The following is a 13866-nucleotide window of genomic DNA, read 5'->3' as shown; positions in this document are numbered from 1 at the left end:
AAACCATCATCTCTGTACTTGGCCGCATTCATGTTTCCTTCAATGACAATCAGTCAGTGAAAACCAAATGTCAAACAAAAAAACACTTAAAAAAATTAACTTTTAATTTCCTTAAAAGAAAACTCAAACAAATGACAACCAGTCGTCCTGTCCCTGCAGCTGAAAAACACCCCCATAGCATGATGCTGCCACCACCATGTTGCACTGTTGGGATTGTATTGGGCAGGTGATGAGCAGTGCTTGGTTTCCTCCACTCATACCGCTTACAATTATCACCAAAAAGCTCTATCTTCATCTCATCAGACCGGAGAATCTTATTTCTCATAGTCTGCGAGTCCTGTGTTTTTTAGCAAACTCTATGCAGGCATTCATATGTCTTGCACTGAGGAGAGGCTTCAGTCGGGCCACTCTGCTATAAAGGCCTGACAGGTGGAGGGCTGCAGTGATAGTTGACTTTGTGGAACTTTCTCCCATCTCCCTACTGCATCTCTGGAGCTCAGCCACAGTGATCTTGGGGTTCTTCTTTACCTCTCTCACCAAGGCTCTTCTCCCATGATTGCTCAGTTTGGCTGGACGGCCAGGTCTAGGAAGACTTCTGCTGGTCCCAAACTTCTTCCATTTAGGTTTATGGAGGCCACTGTGCTCTTAGGAACCTTGTGTGCTGCAGAAATTCTGTTGTAACCTTGGCCAGATCTGTGCCTTGCCACAATTCTGTCTCTGAGCTCCTTGGCCAGTTCCTTTGACCTCATGATTCTCATTTGGTCTGACATGCGCTGTGAGGTCTTATATAGACAGGTGTGCGCCTTTCCAAATCAAGTCCTATCAGTTTAATTACACACAGCTGGACTCCAATGAAGGAGTAGAACCATCTCAATGAGGATCACAAGGAAAAGGACAGCATGGGACTTACATATGAGTGTCTGAGCAAAGGGTCTGAATATTTATGACCATGTGATATTTCAGTTTTTCTTTTTTAATAAGTTTACAAAAATTACTACATTTCCGTTTTTTTCAGTCAAGATAGGGTGCAGAGTGTACATTAATGAGAAAAAATGATTTTTTTTTTTAAATTTACCAAATGGCTGCAACGAAACAAAGAGTGGAAAATTTAAAGGGGTCTGAATACTTTCCGTACCCCCTGTATATATCCGGTTCCTTTGCATCCAGTCCCATCTTTAGCTTCTTTTATTCCATAAAAGAAAATAATGGAATGCTTCGACTTCCTTAGGTCAAAACTTCGTATTTATTCAATGCAATAAATAAGTCACTTGATTCTTGTGAATAATAATGGATGCTGCATTAGATTCACGTGTGCTTGATTACACATGTTTTTTAAGTTTTCTGTGCTGCAATCATCCCTATATTTTTGTGGAGCTAGACCCCCTCATGCAGACCTAGCACCCCGGTAAGTAAAGCCATCTCAAACATTGCAGAATGTGTACGATAATGTGTTGTCTAATGAGCGCAGCGTAGATTACACTATTATTAACAATCGTAATTAACAACATTCTATGCTAATCTCAATTTGCGGTTCTGTAACAGATGGAAAGTGTAAAGTGTTATTAAACAACTTTCCCTTGTATGATTCCAAGAAGAAAATTCATTCCCAGTTTCACAATGCACCAAACATGTCATACAAACATATGAAGAACGTGCCAGTGCGACACTGTAATAAGATATCAAGATCATGTGTCCGACTGTTAGTGCTCCGCAGAAACTCTTAACCTCAAAATAAACACCATGAGGAACCATTTATACAAAAGAGGTCTGATAAACAGAATGAAAAGACTTTCAGCTGTTTCCATACAGTAATTTGTCTACAGCGGGAAATTATCATTCTTTGGAACAAGACCAGATGGATTCATCTCGGTTACTGTCACTGACTGAATATACGCTATAGGGGCAGGGCTGTATTTGGCATTCATGCTAATCCAGATACTGAAACCCCCCGTTGGTAGCTCGAAAAACCTCATAGAAGTGCACATATCACAAGACAGGAGTGCACAGAAAGCCTATGACCATCGCCTGCCTCCCTGCTCCATTGTGTGTGCTGCTGTCTACTGAGCTGTGCACTTCTAAGAGGTCTTTTGATCAGTTAGTGGGGGTCTCAAGACCTCACGAATCGGCACTGAATTAAAGGGCATAAAACATGAAAAATATTTCAAATATTTTGTTACTCTTTATGGTGCATTTACACTGGATGATAATAGTGAACAAATCTAAAATGGCAGTCAATCACTTGATGCACGATCAATCAACAGCAACTTCTAGTATACCCTTACATACTAGGAGCTCTAGGTTCATGCCATGTAATTGTACTTGATTGCTGAGCTAAGATTGTATTAATTTACTGATGATGGTTCTAGTGATGTATTGATGTACTGCTGATGGCTCTGGTGCTGTATTCATGTACTGATGTTGGTTCAGGTGCTGTATTCATGTACTGATGGTGGTTATAGTGATGTATTCATACACTGATGATAGTTCTGGTGATGTATTCATGTACTCATGGTGGTTCTGGGGATGTATTCAAGTACTGGTGTTAGCTCTGGTTTTGTATTTATGTATCATTCTTGGTTCTGATCCTGTACAGATCCATAACTTGAGAGTTGACATGCTACATTATGTGCTATGCTAATAAAGTATAGTAAACTATTGTGACAAGTTAAGGATTAATACATCTATATTAATGTAGGGACCATTATACCTATACATTTGAAGTCTCTTGTTACTGACATTTTAGCTCACCTGTGACAGGCTAAGCTTCATAGGAAAAGTGATTTGTCTTATATACTGCATTACTGTGGAATTACAGCATATAGAACAATTGATTAGATAATTGCAGTTTCAAAAAATAAAGTATGAAAGAAAAAAAGTAAAAAGAAAAACATCTTTGAATCAACCCTCCTTCTACCCCATTAAAAATAATTAAAAAAATAAACATATTTGATATTGCCCCATCCATAATAATTTGGTCTATCAAACCTATCAAAATATAAAATTAAATATGTCACGTAATAAAGAGAATAAAAAAATGAAAATACCAGAAGTTTTTTTGGGGCACCTCACCTCTCTAAAAAATGCAATAAAAATAAATCAAAACATCAACTCTACTATATAATTGTCTAAGGGTCACTTCCGTCTGTCCTTCTGTCATGGATATTCATTCACTGATTGGTCTCGACAGCTGCCTGTCATGGCTGCCGCGACCAATCAGCGACGGGCACAGTCCGGAAGAAAATGGCCGCTCCTTACTCCCCGCAGTCACTGCCCGGCGCCCGCATACTCCCCTCCGGTCACTGCTAACACAGGGTTAAAGCCGGCGGTAACGGACCGCGTTATGCCGCGGGTAACGCACTCCGTTACCGCCGCTATTAACCCTGTGTGTCCCCAACTTTTTACTATTGACGCTGCCTATGCGGCATCAATAGTAAAAAATGTAATGTTAAAAATAATTTAAAAAAAAACCTGCTATACTCACCCTCCATAGTCCGCTGAGCCGCTCGCGCCTGCCGCCATCTTCCGTTGCAGGTTCTGGTGGCAAAGATGGCATGGGAGAAGGACCTGCCATGACGTCACAGTCATGTGACCGCGACGTCATGACAGGCCCTGCGCGCCTGCACGAGAAGGACCTGCCATGACGTCACGGTCATGTGACCGCGACGTCATCACAGGTCCTGTGCTCATAACAACCCTGGGACAGGAAGCTGCCGTGGACTACAAGGGGCCCTCGGAAAGGTGAGTATATGTTTATTTTTAACCTGTGACAAACGTGGCTGGGCAATATACTACGTAGCTGGGCAATATACTATGTGACTGGCCAATATACTACGTGGCTCTGTGCTGTATACTACTTTGATGTGCAATATACTACATGGCTCTGTGCTGTATACTACGTCACTGGGCAATATACTACGTGGCTGCGCAATGTACTATGTCACTAGGCAATATACTACGTAACTGGGCAATATACTACGTGGCTGGGCAATATACTACGACACTGGGCAATATACTATGTCACTGGGCAATATACTACGTCGCTGGGCAATATACTACGTCGCTGGGCAATATACTACGTGGCTGGGCAATATACTATGTGGTTGGGCAATATACTACGTGGCTGGGAAATATACTACGTGACTGGGCAATATACTACGTGACTGGGCAATATACTACGTGACTGGGCAATATACTACGTGACTGGCCAATATACTACGTGACTGGCCAATATACTACGTGACTGGCCAATATACTACGTGACTGGCCAATATACTACGTGGCTGGGCAATATACTACGTGGTTGGGCAATATACTACGTGACTGGGCAATATACTACGTGGCTGGGCAATATACTACGTGGCTGGGCAATATACTACGTGACTGGGCAATATACTACATGGCTGGGCAATATACTATCTGGCTGGGCAATATACTACGTGGGTTGTGCAATATACTACGTGGACATGCATATTCTAGAATACCCGATGCGTTAGAATCGGGCCACCATCTAGTGTACTCATAATTGCTTTAAATAAAAACTCATTATGCATAAAACAAGCCCTTAGAGATCAATGGATGTTAAAATAAAATAGTTAATGTGCTTAAAAAATGTCATCACAATCCAAAATTTTCATTTATTTTTTGACCAAAAAAAATCTATGAAACTTTGGCACCTCTCAGAATCATGCTCACAGGTGATTTTTTACCATACAATGAATACCCTAAAACAAAAACCCTGCAAGAAATAATGAATTTGTGTTTATTCACTGGAAAAAAATAAACATAAAGCGTTCAACCCGTTTAAGACCTGACTAGATTGTAGAAAAAATAAAATGTGCTTGAAAAATGTTGCTGGTTGGCAAAGTGAAATAAACTGTTGCATGCTGTTTATTAACCCCTTTACCCCTAAGGGTGGTTTGCACGTTAATGACGGGCCAATTATTACAATTCTGACCACTGTCCCTTTATGAGGTTATAACTCTGGAACGCTTCAATGGATCCTGGTGATTCTGACATTGTTTTCTCGTGACATATTGTACTTCATGACAATGGTAAAAATTATTTGATAGTACCTGCGTTTATTTGTGAAAAAAACGGAAATTTGGCGAAAATTATGAAAATTTCGCAATTTTCCAACTTTGAATTTTTATGCAATTAAATCACAGAGATATGTCACACAAAATACTTAATAAGTAACATTTCCCACATGTCTACTTTACATCAGCACAATTTTGGAACCAAAATTTTTTTTTGTTAGGGAGTTATAAGGGTTAAAAGTTGACCAGCAATTTCTCATTTCTACAACACCATTTTATTTTAGGGACCACATCTCATTTGAAGTCATTTTGAGGGGTCTATATGATAGAAAATACCCAAGTGTGACACCATTCTAAAAACTACACCCCTCAAGGTGCTCAAAACCATATTCAAGAAGTTTATTAACCCTTCTGGTGCTTCACAGGAATTTTTTGAATGTTTAAATAAAAATGAACATTTAACTTTTTTTCACAAAAAATTTAATTCAGCTCCAATTTGTTTTATTTTACCAAGGGTAACAGGAGAAAATGGACCCCAAACATTGCTGTACAATTTGTCCTGAGTATGCCAATACCCCACATGTGGGGGTAAACCACTGTTTGGGCGCATGGCAGAGCTCGGAAGCGAAGGAGTGACATTTGAATTTTCAATGCAAAATTGACTGGAATTGAGATGGGACGCCATGTTTCGTTTGGAGAGCCCCTGATGTGGCTAAACATTGAAACCCCCCACAAGTGACACCATTTTGGAAAGTAGACCCCCTAAGGAACTTATCTAGAGGTGTGGTGAGCACTTTGACCCAACAAGTGCTTCACAGAAGTTTATAATGTAGAACCGTAAAAATAAAAAATCATATTTTTTCACAAAAATTATCTTTTCGCCCCCAATTTTTTATTTTCCCAAGGGTAAGAGAAGAAATTGGACCCCAAAAGTTGTTGTACAATTTGTCCTGAGTACGCTGATAGCCCATATGTGGGGGTAAACCACTGTTTGGGCGGATGGGAGAGCTCGGAAGGGAAGGAGCGCCGTTTGACTTTTCAAAGCAAAATTGACAGGAATTGAGATGGGACGCCATGTTGCGTTTGAAGAGCCACTGATGTGCCTAAACATTGAAACCCCCCACAAATGACACCATTTTGGAAAGTAGACCCCCTAAGGAACTTATCTAGAGGTGTGGTGAGCACTTTGACCCACCAAGTGCTTCACAGAAGTTTATAATGCAGAGCCGTAAAAATAAAACAAAATTTTTTTCCCACAAAAATTATTTTTTTAGCCTCCAGTTTTGTATTTTCCTGAGGGTAACAGGAGAAATTGGACCCCAAAATTTGTTGCCCAATTTGTCCTGAGTGCGATGATACACCATATGTGGGGGGAACCACTGTTTGGGCACATGGGAGGGCTCAGAAGGGAAGGAGTGCCATTTGAATGCAGACTTAGATGGAATGGTCTGCAGGTGTCACATTGCGTTTGCAGAGCCCCTAATGTACCTAAACAGTAGAAACCCCCCACAAGTGACACCATTTTGGAAAGTAGACCCCCTTAGGAACTTATCTAGATGTGTGCTGAGCGCTTTGACCCACCAAGGGCTTCACAGAAGTTTATAATGGAGAGCCGTAAAAATAAAACAAAAATTTTTTCCCACAAAAATTATTTTTTAGCCCCCAGTTTTGTATTTTCCCGAGGGTAACAGGAGAAATTCGACCCCACAATTTGTTGTCCAATTTGTCCTGAGTGCGCTGATACCCCATATGTGGGGGGGAACCACTGTTTGGGCGCATGGGAGGGCTCGGAAGGGAAGGAGCTCCATTTGGAATGAGGACTTAGATGGAATGGTCTGCAGGTGTCACATTGCATTTGCAGAGCCCCTAATGTACCTAAACAGTAGAAACCTCCCACAAGTGACACCATTTTGGAAACTAGACCCCCTAAGGAACTCAGATGTGTTGTGATAGCTTTGAACCCCCAAGTGTTTCACTACAGTTTGTAACGCAGAGCCGTGAAAATTAAAAAAAAAAAATCTTTCCCCCCAAAATTATTTTTTAGCCCCCAGTTTTGTATTTTCCCGAGGGTAAGAGGAGAAATTCGACCCCAAAAGTTGTTGTCCAATTTGTCCCGAGTACGCTGATACCCCGTATGTTGGGGGAAACCAACGTTTGAGCGCATGGCAGAGCTCAGAAGGGAAGGAGCGCCATTTGGAATGCAGACTTAGATGGAATGGTCTGCAGACGTCACATTGCGTTTGCAGAACCCCTAATGTACCTAAACAGTAGAAACCCCCCACAAGTGAACCCATATTGGAAACTAGACCCCCCAGGGAACTAATCTAGATGTGTTGTGAGAACTTTGAACCCCCAAGTGTTTCACTACAGTTTATAACGCAGAGCCGTGAAAATAAAAAATCTTTTTTTTCCCACAAAAAATATGTTTTAGCCCAGAGTTTTGTATTTTCCCAAGGGTAGCAGGAGAAATTGGACCCCAAAAGTTGTTGTCCTATTTGTCCTGAGTACGCTGATACCCCATATGTTGGTGTAAACCCCTGTTTGGGCACACGGGAGAGCTCGGAAGGGAAGAAGCACTGTTTTACTTTTTCAACGCAGAATTGGCTGGAATTGAGATCGGACGCCATGTCGCGTTTGGAGAGCCCCTGATGTGCCTAAACAGTGGAAACCCCCCAATTATAACTGAAACCCTAATCCAAACACATCCCTAACCCTAATCCCAACAGTAACCCTAACCACATCTCTAACCCTGACACACCCCTAACCCTAATCCCAACCCTATTCCCAACCGTAAATGTAATCTAAACCCTAACTGTAACTTTAGCCCCAACCCAAACTGTAGCCCTAGCCCTAACCCTAGCCCTAACCCTAATCCTAACCCTAGCCCTAACCCTAGCCCTAACCCTAGCCCTAACCCTAGCCCTAACCCTAACCCTAGCCCTAGCCCTAACCCTAGCCCTAACCCTAGCCCTAACCCTAACCCTAACCCTAGCCCTAACCATAACCCTAACCCTAGCCCTAACCCTAGCCCTAACCCTAACCCTAACCCTAGCCCTAGCCCTAACCCTAGCCCTAACCCTAGCCCTAACTCTAACCCTAGCCCTAATGGGAAAATGGAAATAAATACATTTTTTTAATTTTTCCCTAACTAAGGGGGTGATGAAGGGGGGTTTGATTTACTTTTTTAGCGGATTTTTATGATTGGCAGCCGTCACACACTGAAAGACGCTTTTTATTGCAAAAAATATTTTTTGCGTTACCACATTTTGAGAGCTATAATTTTTCTATATTTTGGTCCACAGAGTCATGTGAGGTCTTGTTTTTGCGGGACGAGTTGATGTTTTTATTGGTAACATTTTCGGGCACGTGACATTTTTCATGAATTATTCATGAATTTCTCTTGGGGGAGGCGTTTATACCGTTCCGCGTTTGGTAAAATTGATGAAGCAGTTTTATTCTTCGGGTCAGTACGATTACAGCGACACCTCATTTATATCTTTTTTTATGTTTTGGCGCTTTTATACGATAAAAACTATTTTATAGAAAAAATAATTATTTTTGCATCGCTTTATTCTCAGGACTATAACTTTTTTATTTTTTTGCTGATGATGCTGTATGGCAGCTCGTTTTTTGCGGGACAAGATGACGTTTTCAGCGGTACCATGGTTAGTTATATCTGTCTTTTTGATCGCGTGTTATTCCACTTTTTGTTCGGCGGTATGATAATAAAGCGTTGTTTTTTGCCTCGTTTTTTTTTTTTTTTTCTTACGGTGTTTACTGAAGGGGTTAACTAGTGGGCCAGTTTTATAGGTCGGGCCGTTACGGACGCGGCGATACTAAATATGTGTACTTTTATTGTTTTTTTTTTATTATTTAGATAAAGAAATGTATTTATGGGAATAATATTTTTATTTTTTTTTTCATTATTTTGGAATATTTTTTTTTATTTTTTTTTACACATTTGAAATTTTTTTTTTTTACTTTTTTACTTTGTCCCAGGGGGGGACATCACAGATCAGTGATCTGACAGTTTGCACAGCACTCTGTCAGATCACTGATCTGACATGCAGCGCTGCAGCCTTCACAGTGCCTGCTCTGAGCAGGCTCTGTGAAGCCACCTCCCTCCCTGCAGGACCCGGATCCGCGGCCATCTTGGATCCGGGGCTGGAGGGAGCAGGGAGGGAGGTGAGACCCTCGCAGCAACGCGATCACATCGCGTTGCTGCGGGGGGCTCAGGGAAGCCCGCAGGGAGCCCCCTCCCTGCGCGGTGCTTCCCTGTACCGCCGGCACATCGCGATCATCTTTGATCGCGGTGTGCCGGGAGTTAATGTGCCGGGGGCGGTCCGTTACCGCTCCTGGCACATAGTGCCGGATGTCAGCTGCGATAAACAGCTGACACCCGGCCGCGATCGGCGGCGCTCCCCCCGTGAGCGCTGCCGATCGCATATGACGTACTATTGCGTCCTTGGGAAGTAAAGCCCACCCCACATGGACGCAATAGTACGTCTAATGGCAGAAAGGGGTTAAAGGAGCTGTCCACCAGTAAAACAAAATGCAACAGTTATTGTTACTGTATGTTGAAGAGGCTGCTTTTTAATGACCCCAATGTGCCTATTAAAATAAAAAAAAATTCTTACCTACTGACAATATATACTAGGATGGGCCTAAAATGGGGGACGTATATTCCAGGAAGATGGGAGACATTACTACCAGCTTGAAAAAAAATATTTTAACATTCAAAATGTTGTCCTACTGAAATGTATGTTCAGTAAATGCACTCAATACTTGGTCGGGGCTCCTTTTGCATCAATTACTGCATCAATGCGGTGTGGCATGGAGGCAATCAGCCTGTGGCACTGCTGAGGGGTTATGGAAGCCCAGGTTGCTTTGATAGCAGCCTTCAGCTCGTCTGCATTGTTGGATCTGGTGTCACATCTTCCTCTTGACAATACCCCATATATTCTCTATAGGGTTAAGGTCAGGCGAGTTTGCTGCCAATCAAGCACAGTGATACTGTTGTTTGTAAACCAGGTATTGGTACTTTTGGCCGTGTGGACAAGTGCCAAGTCCTGCTGGAGAATGACATTCCCATCTCCAAAAAGGTTGTCGGCAGAGGGAAGCATGAAGTGCTCTAAAATTTCCTGGTAGACGGCTGCACTGACTTTGGTCTTGATAAAACATAGTGGACCTACACCAGCAGATGACATGGCTCCCCAAACCATCACTGATTGTGGAAACTTCACACCAGACCTCCAGCAGCTTGGATTGTGGCCTCTACACTCTTCCTCCAGACTCTGGGACCTTGATTTCCAAATGAAATGCAAACTTTACTTTCATCTGAAAACACCTTTGACCACTGGCAACAGTCCAGTTCTTTTTCGCCTTGGCCCAGGTTCTGTCTATTGGTCATGAGTGGCTGACACAAGGAATGCAGCACTTGTGGTCCATGTCCTGGATACGTCTGTGTGTGGCGGCTTTTGAAGCAATGACTCCAGCCGCAGTCCACTCCTTGTGAATCTCCCCCAAATTTCTGAATGGCCTTTTCTTAACAATCCTTTCCTCCTTTCCAGGCTGTGGTTATCCCGGTTGCTTGTGCACCTTTTTCTACCACACTTTTTCTTTCCACTCAACTTTCCATTAATATGCTTGGATACAGCACTCTGTGAACAGCCGGCTTCTTTAGAAATGACCTTTTGTGGCTTCCCCTCCTTGTGGAGTGTGTCACTGATGCCTTCTGAAAATCTGTCAGGTCAGCAGTAGTGTTGAGCATTCCGATACCGCAAGTATCGGGTATCGGACGATATTTGCGGTATCGGAATTCCGATACCGAGTTCCGATATTTTTGTGATATCGGGAATCGGTATCGGGATTAAGATTCATGTGTAAAATAAAGAATACAAATAAAAAATATTGATATACTTACCCTCGGACGCGCCCTGCTTGTCACCGCTGCAACCACCATGCTTCCGTTCCTAAGAATGAGCGCGTTAAGGACCTTCGATGACGTCGCGGCTTGTGATTGGTCGCTGAGCAGTCATGTTACCGCTCAGCGACCAATCACAAGCCGCGACGTCATCGAAGGTCCTTAACGCGCTCATTCTTAGGAACGGAAGCATGGCGGTTGCAGCGGTAACAAGCAGGGCGCGTCCGAGGGTAAGTATATCAATATTTTTTATTTTTATTCTTTATTTTACACATGAATATGTATCCCAGGGCCTGAAGGAGAGTTTCCTCTCCTTCAGACCCTGGGAACCATAGAGGATACCTTCCAATATTTATGTCCCATTGACTTGTATTGGTATTGGATATCGGTATCGGCGATATCCGATATTTTTCGGATATCGGCTGATACCATCCGATACCGATACTTTCAAATATCGGACGGTATCACTCAACACTAGTCAGCAGTCTTCCCCATGATTGTGGAGATACTGAAACAGACTAAGGGACCTTTTTAAATGCTTAAGAAGCTATTGCAGGTGATTTTTGTGAATCATTCTAATTTACTGAGATAATTACTTTTGGGGTTTCATTGTCTGTAAGCCATAATCATCAACATTAACAAAAGGAAGCACGTGAAATACATCACTCTGTTTGTAATGACTCTATATACAGTTAGGGCCAGAAATATTTGGACAGTGACACAATTTTCGTGAGTTGGGCTCTGTATGCCACCACATTGGATTTGAAATGAAACCTCTACAACAGAATTCAAGTGCAGATTGTAACGTTTAATTTGAAGGGCTGAACAAAAATATCTGATAGAAAATGTAGGAATTGTACATATTTCTTTACAAACACTCCACATTTTAGGAGGTCAAAAGTAATTGGACAAATAAACATAACCCAAACAAAATATTTTTATTTTCAATATTTTGTTGCAAATCCTTTGGAGGCAATCACTGCCTTAAGTCTGGAACCCATGGACATCACCAAACGCTGGGTTTCCTCCTTCTTAATGCTTTGCCAGGCCTTTACAGCCGCAGCCTTCAGGTCTTGCTTGTTTGTGGGTCTTTCCGTCTTAAGTCTGGATTTCAGCAAGTGAAATGCATGCTCAATTGGGTTTAGATCTGGAGATTGACTTGGCCATTGCAGAATGTTCCACTTTTTGGCACTCATGAACTCCTGGGTAGCTTTGGCTGTATGCTTGGGGTCATTGTCCATCTGTACTATGAAGCGCCGTCCAATCAACTTTGCAGCATTTGGCTGAATCTGGGCTGAAAGTATATCCCGGTACACTTCAGAATTCATCCGGCTACTCTTGTCTGCTCTTATGTCATCAATAAACACAAGTGACCCAGTGCCATTGAAAGCCATACATGCCCATGCCATCACGTTGCCTCCACCATGTTTTACAGAGGATGTGGTGTGCCTTGGATCATGTGCCGTTCCCTTTCTTCTCCAAACTTTTTTCTTCCCATCATTCTGGTACAGGTTGATCTTTGTCTCATCTGTCCATAGAATACTTTTCCAGAACTGAGCTGGCTTCTTGAGGTGTTTTTCTGCAAATTTAACTCTGGCCTGTCTATTTTTGGTATTGATGAATGGTTTGCATCTAGATGTGAACCCTTTGTATTTACTGTCATGGAGTCTTGTCTTTACTGTTGACTTAGAGACAGATACACCTACTTCACTGAGAGTGTTCTGGACTTCAGTTGATGTTGTGAACGGGTTCTTCTTCACCAAATTAAGTATGCGGCGATCATCCACCACTGTTGTCATCCGTGGACGCCCAGGCCTTTTTGAGTTCCCAAGCTCACCAGTCAATTCCTTTTTTCTCAGAATGTACCCAACTGTTGATTTTGCTACTCCAAGCATGTCTGCTATCTCTCTGATGGATTTTTTCTTTTTTTTCAGCCTCAGGATGTTCTGCTTCACCTCAATTGAGAGTTCCTTTGACCGCATGTTGTCTGCTCACAGCAACAGCTTCCAAATGCAAAACCACACACCTGGAATCCACCCCTGACCTTTTAACTACTTCATTGATTACAGGTTAACGAGGGAGACGCCTTCAGAGTTAATTGCAGCCCTTAGAGTCCATTGTCCAATTACTTTTGGTCCCTTGAAAAAGAGGACGCTATGCATTACAGAGCTATGATCCCTAAACCCTTTCTCCGATTTGGATGTGGAAACTATCATATTGCAGCTGGGAGTGTGCACTTTCAGCCCATATTATATATATAATTGTATTTCTGAACATGTTTTTGTAAACAGCTAAAATAACAAAACTTGTGTCACTGTCCAAATATTTTTGGCCCTAACTGTAGTATATGAGTTTCACTTTTTGTATTGAGGAACTGAAATAAATTAATTTGTTGAATATATTCTTATTTTGTAAGAAGCACCTGTAGGTGAGCTGAGTTTAAACTCTTATCTCAAAACATGCAATGCCTGGAAAAAGTATTAATACCATTTTAAATTTTCCACATTTTTTCATATTATACCCAAAAACGTACATGTGGCGCCCCTGAGGGTCCAGTCGCCACAGAGGTATTGCACCTCAGCCAGAGGTGTGGTACTCCGCTCTCGGGTAAGAAGGGGGCACTACCTGAGACCCATACTAGCATCCAACACCACACCACTCCAGGCCAGGGGATCTGGGCGGACCCTATTGAGGGAGGGCCCCATCTCAGGCTGGAGAGGGAACTAGGCAGAGGGTGTGGGTGGAAAGAGTGAGAGGCAGCCACATAGCATTAAGGGGACCAGGAGGACATCGCCCCACAGGATCCGAGGCTGCTGGCTTGGGACAGTGTGTGTGAGGCGTAGGGCAGGAGGGCGAAGCCAGTGAAGACAGACGGCCAGGGAAGGAAAATAAGAAAGGACCACGGAC

At 42.6% G+C, this 13866-nt stretch overlaps 1 protein-coding gene across 1 annotated transcript in view; it reads right to left on the bottom strand.

Moving 5' to 3' along the window:
• Positions 1 to 13866, bottom strand: part of LOC138662739 (rho GTPase-activating protein 20-like) — a 160471-nt gene that overhangs the window by 65478 nt on the left and 81127 nt on the right. The gene's annotated exons all lie outside the window — the stretch shown is intronic.

Source organism: Ranitomeya imitator, chromosome 2 (assembly GCF_032444005.1).
Source record: "Ranitomeya imitator isolate aRanImi1 chromosome 2, aRanImi1.pri, whole genome shotgun sequence".
Taxonomy (NCBI): Eukaryota; Metazoa; Chordata; class Amphibia; order Anura; family Dendrobatidae; genus Ranitomeya; species Ranitomeya imitator.
This window is presented reverse-complemented; position numbering and strand designations above follow the sequence as displayed.